We start from the raw sequence: 8,026 nt of genomic DNA, 5'->3' as shown, positions 1-8,026 counted from the left end.
GAATGAATGCAATATGAGTAGGCTAAATGCCTGAAAATATCACGAGAAGGGAAAACTTAAAAGGACGTTTAACCCTTGTGTTATCTTCGGGTCGTTCTGACCCATCAGTCATTGTGACCCACCGTCGTATTGCAACAACTTTACCGCATACAAAAACAAAGTGAAGCATTTTCTTTTAACCGTTGGGCTGTCTCAGACCCCCCACATTGCGAAGGTTAAAAGAAAATTATTTTTATTTGTTTTTGTATTGGGTAAAATTGGGTAAACACAACGATGGTTCGTTATGAACCTTTGGGTCATGTGACCCGAAGGCAGCACGAGGGTTAAGTCATAGAGATTAGGTCAATTTTTACACCGCTCTGCCAAATTTATTCGTTTTGATTCAGCTATGAGGCTGCCTCTTGCAGGGGAAATGAGAAGACATCTATTTCATTCTACACTTCACTCGTATTTTGAGTTGTAAATGAGCAGCAACAAATATATGCTTTTAAATCTATGTAATCTTTATAAATAATAAGTATGCATTTTTATATAAAATATACAGAAATATCAGTTGTAAAAATGACATTCAAAAACGGACCCCTGTGCAACCGATGCAAGCAAGCACACCCTACAATTTCCCCAGAAATTGTACCCTCTCTAGTTATATTGTATTTTAAATACTGTACACTAAAAAATCTTAATCGTTATTATCAATCTCTGTTAAGCATAGCCTTGACCAACCCAAATCCTCAAACCTTGCACAGCCATCACCTTTTTACAACACCCTTCTTATCTCTACCACCTTTCCTGCCTCAATCGTTATGAAAACACACCCACACACACTCAGAATATCGGGTGAATGAGAAAAAGGTCGGTTTTACATCCAGAAACCTATTGCGGTGTCCGTTGCCAGGTTGCTTCGGTGCTAACAATAATCTCAATCAGTGAAACCCCATCAGTGCTAAAAGGGGCTTGTTCTGAATGTGTTGAGTTACAAGATGTGAAAGTCCTCTCAGACCAACCTGGCCTTGGGGCAAGGATGGATGATGTCACTGGCGTGCACAGGGACAAGCACCCACCCTGAAAAACATTCCGAAGCACCACAATCTCGCCAAGGCCGGCTTCCTCCCTCAGTTGAGTCCTCAACTCCCGCCCTCCATACAGGCACAGGATGTAACACTTTTGCTGGCTGATTTACATCTAAATAAACACCGGTCAGACCAAACAATGCGAGGACTGAAGGGGAACCCGCTCCTTTCTTCTGGGCTGGACCGATTGATATACCCCCACTGAGCCAGACTGCAGTGGCTGATAAGCTGGACAGGGCAGGGACTAACTGGGCCTGGCTGCCAGCATTGTCTTGGTGCTGCGTTGCCCCAACATGGTGGTCACCACTGACAAGGCCCAAACTGGCCCTCGTGTTCTCCTGAGAATGAACGGGGAAAAGAGAAAGAAGTAATTAGTGAGATCCTGAGATACAGAATATGTGGAGAGTATTGTACTGTGTTTCTAAAGTTTCCACATCGGTGCCGAGACGGCTTTAAGAAGCAATTTGTTGGCTGCAGTTTTGAATCATTGACATACATGAGACCTTGAATGGTTTTCTGGTACAGTAAGCCTTATAAGGCAAGGGGAGTGTAGGGTAGTAGTAGAATATCATTATTACAAAGGCCCAAAGGTAACTTTGAAACTAATAAAAAAAGAGAAATCTTGATTCAAAATATGTTTTGGAAACTAGGTACACTTCAAGACCAACCCCTGGTCATTGACCAACACACTCTTATTTAAAGGGCCCCATTTGTATCCCCCACAAGAGCCCAATACCTTATCTATTACCCAGTTCAGGTCTGGGGCACCCCCGACGTGCTAATCCCACCCCACCGTGTGCATGCTGGTCCATGACTATGTCCAGGAACCCCTCCGTCACCCCAAATTAGAGTCTCCAGTCACCTGACGCGAGCCAGACGTCCTCCGGCTTAGCAGCCTGCCAGACCTGGAGCCTGTGTCGTCCTGCTTCCTGTTTCTCTCTCTCTTCTTCTCTTCTCCCTTGTCCCTCTTCTCAAGGTTAGGGTTAGGCAGGTCACAACAGAACTTTCGTCCGGACTACGTTTCCCCTTTCCCCCTAGCTTTGGCTTTACAACACATTGCACGGGTCGTGGAATCATCTCCAACTTGGTTGGACCGTGCTTGAGGACCGGAAACATCGGGCAAACGTTTGGTACGACTTATCCGCTGAAAATGGTCTATCCATAGAATGGTTTATCAGTAGGGGTCAAGCAGGGATTTGGGCAGGGCACCTGGATGAGTGGGCTAGGGCCCCTGGGAATGCACTTAGCCGAGGTGCCTGCTGCGCCTCTGTTAGCGGGCCCAGGGTGTGCGGCGGGACAGCCCGCATCCACCGAGCGACGGTCTGGAGCCTTTGTCGCCACTCGCCTTGTTCAGGAGACGGTCTTAAATCCTCTGACAACAGCCCCGATTTCAAAATAGCTCCATGTGTCGCCTGCCTCACGATAACGCATCACTGGAGTCTACCACTGATCTGTCTGTTGTTTGGGGTGTTTGTGGAGTACATGGATTCAGGGCCGCACATCGGTATTCAGTGTGCGATGGGGTCTGATCATGAACACAGACATGTATCAGCAGTGAGGCATTTAGGTCTTTCAAGTCTGTCTCTTTTGTGTCCCTGGGCTGGTTAGAAGGACTGACTGATGGAGACATTTTTGGGAGGTTTTGATAGTCACAACAATCAAGTCCACCAAAGCCAGCCTTCTTCAACCCTTAATGTCACCCTGTCCCTGTGAGGACTTGCAGTTAAATGAGCAGTCAGATTTGCCCTTTCCACAGCTCTCTCGGGACTCGCATAGCTCGATGGTAGACCACTTGACAAGGTGCTCCCCCTCTGTAAGTCGCCTTGGATAACCACATCTGCCGAACACATTATCATGACATTGTTTCATCGCTTCGATTATGTCAGAAAGGACGATTCCCGTGCCACGCCGAGTTACATAGTGAGGTCATGGCAAAGACAGCTGCGAGGCGAGGTGGAGCCACGTGACACAGAGCAGGTAGGTGTGCCGCACCAATGGCTGCCGTCTCTCACTGCCAAGACGCCTCTCCACCTGTTTCCAGGTAGGGCCAAAATAAAGGGAACCTGATCTGAGAGGAACTCTTGTGTCCTGAATAGAGGCCCCAGAGAGTTGACCCCCCCTCTCCACATAACCACCCAAGGCCTTTGTCATGGAAAGGCTCCACTGTTATTCCCCCCCCCCCCCTCATATTTTTAGGCAAGGCTATTATTGTTCTGGGTCGCATGCACCAGGATGTGTTACCCTGGCAAGGTCAGAATTCCTGTTTTGTCTTCTTTTTTTCTTTGCCAGACAAATGCCGAAGAAATTTCACAAATCTTTTCAGCTGCAGGGTTTGCAATGCTCGTTAGTCTGTTTCATGAACGCTAATAGGCAAATGATGCCACACCACTGGCTTATTCATTGACTCTCAATCTGTTGACCCGCATGGAGCTTGGTTCCAATGAAGTGTCGGGGGGCAGAGACCTGTGAGGTTGTTGAGAGGGGGCTAGTATTGAAAAAATGTGTGTGTATGTGCGTAAGTGTGTGTGTGTGTGGGGGGTGGGGGGTGTAGATTTGGCCCTGAGACTGACAAGACCATTGAACCTTGATCTCTCTCAATTTACCATAAGACAGCTGCCCTCTTCAGTAGCCTCCCTGTTCCACCATGCTGAGATGGAGGCTATTTTAACTGCCTACCCCCAAGCACTCCAGGAGCTATTGTCTTTGCCCTGAGATAGAATGAATGCTGGCCACAGCACATTATTACCACTCTATGGGTTCACATGCCATGTGTGTGTGCTTGAGTATGTGTGGGGGCGTGTGTGCTTGCGTGTGTGTCAAAGCATGTGAACAGTTGGAGGCGGCACTCCAATATGGTTAAGCTACTTGTGTCACCATGGGAACGTATGTTTCTACCACTAATTACCTGCATGGGAGAGCTAATTGAGACCCCCTTTAGTGTCACGTAACTAGATCCGGAAGTTTGGCTGGGCTGACAGTAGTGGGCGTGGCACGATGCCACTGCCGGGACAAGACATGGAGGGGACGGAAAAAGTGACGGACGGGAAACGGCGTGAAGTGTGACACTCCAAAGCAACTGTGCAAACACCGCCGGAGGAATGTCCCCCACATCTCTAATTCAAGAAGCCATTACTCCTCCGCCCCCCCTCCCCGCTCCAACACCACCTCTCACACACGTACACATATATCCTACACACATCTTGAGATCCCCTAAATAGAGGGGAAGGGTGTGTGTGTGTGTGTGTGAGAGAGAGAGAGTGTGTGTGCTTGTACTAGGTGTGTGTGTGGGGGGTGTTAGTGTCGCGGAGCCCTACAGTTACAGCAGGGTTCTAAAACTACAACCTCGGAATAATAAAATAAAGTACTTTTGTCATGGCGGCATTTGAATCACAGGCTTGGCTCTGTGCGGTTGATGGGTCAGCTGGGCATGTACAGTAAATGTGTGTGTTCGTGTGCGTACATGCGCGTCTGTGTGCGTAGAGAAAGTGTGCGCGGCTAGATGACTAGGTATTTGTTATGCAATCAGGACAGAAGAATCACGGTATAGATGGCCCTGTCAGAGACAACCCCTAATTCCTTCTTGGCCCTAGTTACTTATATGGAATTAACATCCTAAGTGTAAAAACCCTGGCACCCTCACACCAATAACAGAAGAAGAAAATGTCAAAAGGATTGCACACTTCTTGCCAATCAAGAGAGCCAGGGACTGGCAGGTTTCCAAGTGAGGCTAACAGAACATGCAAAAGGAAGTATGTGCTACTCTGAACGTTGCCTTCAACCAGCTCTGGTCTATTTCACTATTTATCTCAGCAACTGTCTAACCAGTAACCTGCAGTAGATAACATGCTTAGGCAGATAGGAGTCCGCTGACCTCTTCTGGACAGTAAAAGAAACTGTATGAACGTATCGGTCGACTCGGTGGCAGGTCTGTTGTTTCTGGCTAATTCCGCTACCACAAGATCTGATTTACTTGGTACACACATTAGAATGGACCAGGGCAGTCCTACAGCAAGCTGTATTTAGTCACACCCTAACAGCCAAGAATCTATATTAACGCCATGGCCTTCCAGAAGAAACTGCATCAGCAAATCTTGTCTAATTCTGTCTCCTGTGCCATCTCTATTTGTTGTAAGCGTGTAGCTATACTGGAAATTATTATTGGCATGATCTGAAACATTCCGTTTGTGGCCCTAGTTGTTGGACATTGAACATTGAAACAGGTGCAACACTCAATTAAAGGAAAACCAGGGTCCCATGTGGGCAGTTCCATGAAGACAGACATTAAGATGAACCAATGGCCGTGCCGAGTGAATGTCAATAACCTCAGTCTCAGGGTTTCCCGTTTGAAAGCATGGAACCCTGGGAAAGAACTTATGTAAAGCAGGTTCTGGGAGGAGGTACATCCGGTGCAGTGTTTCTGAAAGAGCCGCCTAATCTGATCAATGCAAGGGTAATGGAGTGATGGTCGTCTAACGTTAGTGTTCCATGCTGTTAGCTTGTGTTTCTTGTTCTTTCCTCATGGGTGCAGACACCAAATGACGGTTTCGAAACAAAGTTGGGGCACTCGAGAGAATGGTGTATGCCTGTTGCATCCATGTGTAGGTAAAGTGTGTGTGTGTGTGTGAGGGTTTCCTTTAGGCTCCTTTTCCTGTGCCACCCGCCTCAGTGGAGTAGTGTTATTCTGCCTACTGGCCTGAAGAATGACTCCATTGTATTTGGACTACAATATGGGCCTTTCCTCCGGGGCCATGTTGGAGCAGCCAACGCTTTATTTAAACAGCGCCAGCTTTATCTCACTCCAACTGTACATTTGGAGCTGTCACAGCCCCACCAAAGCCGTTAGATAGTTATGATAAGAGAGGGTGGCGGGGGTGATTATTTGTGCAAACATGGCCATCTAAGGACTGGGAGGTCGAGGGGAAGGGACAACAATTGAGAGAAGAATTTGTGTCGTCGTCTTGGAGGCACGCACAGAAGCCAGCATACTTCAGGTTTCTTGTTGAAAATCCCATTCCCTTTTCCCATAGGGAATACAAATGTAAAAGACAGAAAAAATGGTGATTAACAAGAGCTTAGAAGAAGTTACACTTTCATGCTTTTTACGACGTATTGTCCAATTGACAAGAAGGTTAGATGGGATAAGAACATGTATGGAACATCTTCTGGAAGATGAAGATGGGCTGTGGCCTCTGACGGGATGTCCTGCATCACTCTAGATAAATGGAACCCCACTAAATGCCAGGAATGAGAACCAGGTTTCATTCTACTAAACATGTAGGGGAGACCACTGTTGAAGAAGAGGGGGAACTAGAAAACCAAGGATAACAACAGCACTTGCCAAAGACAACTCATTTGATTGAGTGACAACTTCCAAAGAGTTTCGATCATAAAATTGAGAAGAGGTAATGAGATGAAGAGGCCGTCGGTCACTGAGTAGTTACGGAGCGTTGACACGTTCATGGTGGCGAGGGACAGAAAGGAACAGCAGATGAAGACGGACGCATTTGGGCAGCAGATGAAGGAGCACTGGCTGGATTAGGAAGAACCAAAGAGCCATGAAGAGGCCGTCAAAAGCTTAGAAGTTAAGAAGACTTAACGCCAAAAACAAGGTAGAAGAGAATCACAGTAAATCAAGGTACAGTTTAGCAGTTACTATAAGTTGAGTTCTAGATTCTGTCATGTTGGATGGTAACATTCTGAAGTTAATTGTTCCAATTGTTCATCAGGTTTGGTTCCTGGTGCTTTTTCATGTGCCAGAACTTCAGACCAGGCTCTCTCATGAAACAACTGTAATCCTTCCTGTTCCTATTATCCTTTCTCATGCCATAAGAAACAAATAGTGACATTCATTGTCAGATTGTTTTCAGTGTTAACATTGTCACTGATAAATGTTTTCTCGGTTAATAATATCACTGTGGTAAGCACAGAGATATCAGAAATGTTTAACAGCATCATTAAAATGAATGAAAGAAACAACCTCTTTGATAAATATCTAACAACAACAAAACACTTTTGGGAGCACAGCAATCCCTGCAACAATAAATATTCAGTACATGGTTCACATGCAACATCAAATATAAAAAAGACATCAACAACAACAGCAAGAGCAAGAGCCTGCCAGAGCAACATCCAGAACCGGGAGCGAAGACAGGAGGGAACACCTGCCAGTGATGGAACACCTGCCAGTGATGGAACAGCTCTGTCACACTGGCCCACTCAGAGGAAGCGCTGATGTCATTACACCTGTGAAATGTCACACTTCCATCCCAAGCTAAAGAGATTTGGGCGGAATTATATTGCCCGACGTCTTTCTTTACCACGTTACACATTTAGCTCTGCGGTGAGGTAATGTCCCTTGATGGAATTAGGGGACATGGCCGAGTCTCGATGCATCTTTCATTTTATCCCTTTCTCCTGTCCTGCAAAGATGGGTGTGATATTAATATATGTCTTCATACATCAAAATCTGACAGAAAACTGTCAGTAAAACTGCGAGTTGTTTTTGGGTCACTAATGACCAGTTGTAAAATATTGTTGAATGTGTGAAATGTATTAAGTGAACGTGTGTGGACTACTGAATTTGGCAGAATATGTACCAGCATTACAATGTAGTTATGATATCTTCCTCCTCCTGCTTAGAGGCATGTGTTTGTGTATATTAAGATATTCAAAACAGAGACAAAGGGTTTAGCATTGCTGTTTTTCCACCATAACTTAATAAATGTATGTTATAAATGTGTCTGTGTGGGAACCATTCCGTGACGCCATTGAGATTGTTTACTGCAACTCTCACATTTATGTGGAAAAACCCCACAATTCTTCACCATATTTGTCTCAAGCAAGCAGGCAGTAAGCAAGCAGGAGTGTCAGGAAAGGGTGGGATGATGATTTTGTACATTGTTTTAGGGTGGGTTTTGTTTTTATGTTGCAAACCCATTATCTTGAATCACATTAAA

At 45.8% G+C, this 8,026-nt stretch overlaps 1 long non-coding RNA gene across 1 annotated transcript; it reads left to right on the top strand.

Annotated features, from left to right (window-relative positions):
- Positions 1–5,914: 5,914 nt before the first annotated feature.
- Positions 5,915–8,026, top strand: LOC134024957 (uncharacterized). The gene is made up of 3 exons (XR_009930953.1): positions 5,915–6,705; positions 6,797–6,960; positions 7,000–8,026. It is a non-coding gene; the product is annotated as an uncharacterized LOC134024957 (long non-coding RNA).

The sequence above is a fragment of the Osmerus eperlanus genome, chromosome 8 (genome assembly GCF_963692335.1).
Source record: "Osmerus eperlanus chromosome 8, fOsmEpe2.1, whole genome shotgun sequence".
In the NCBI taxonomy this organism is placed as follows: Eukaryota; Metazoa; Chordata; class Actinopteri; order Osmeriformes; family Osmeridae; genus Osmerus; species Osmerus eperlanus.
This window is presented reverse-complemented; position numbering and strand designations above follow the sequence as displayed.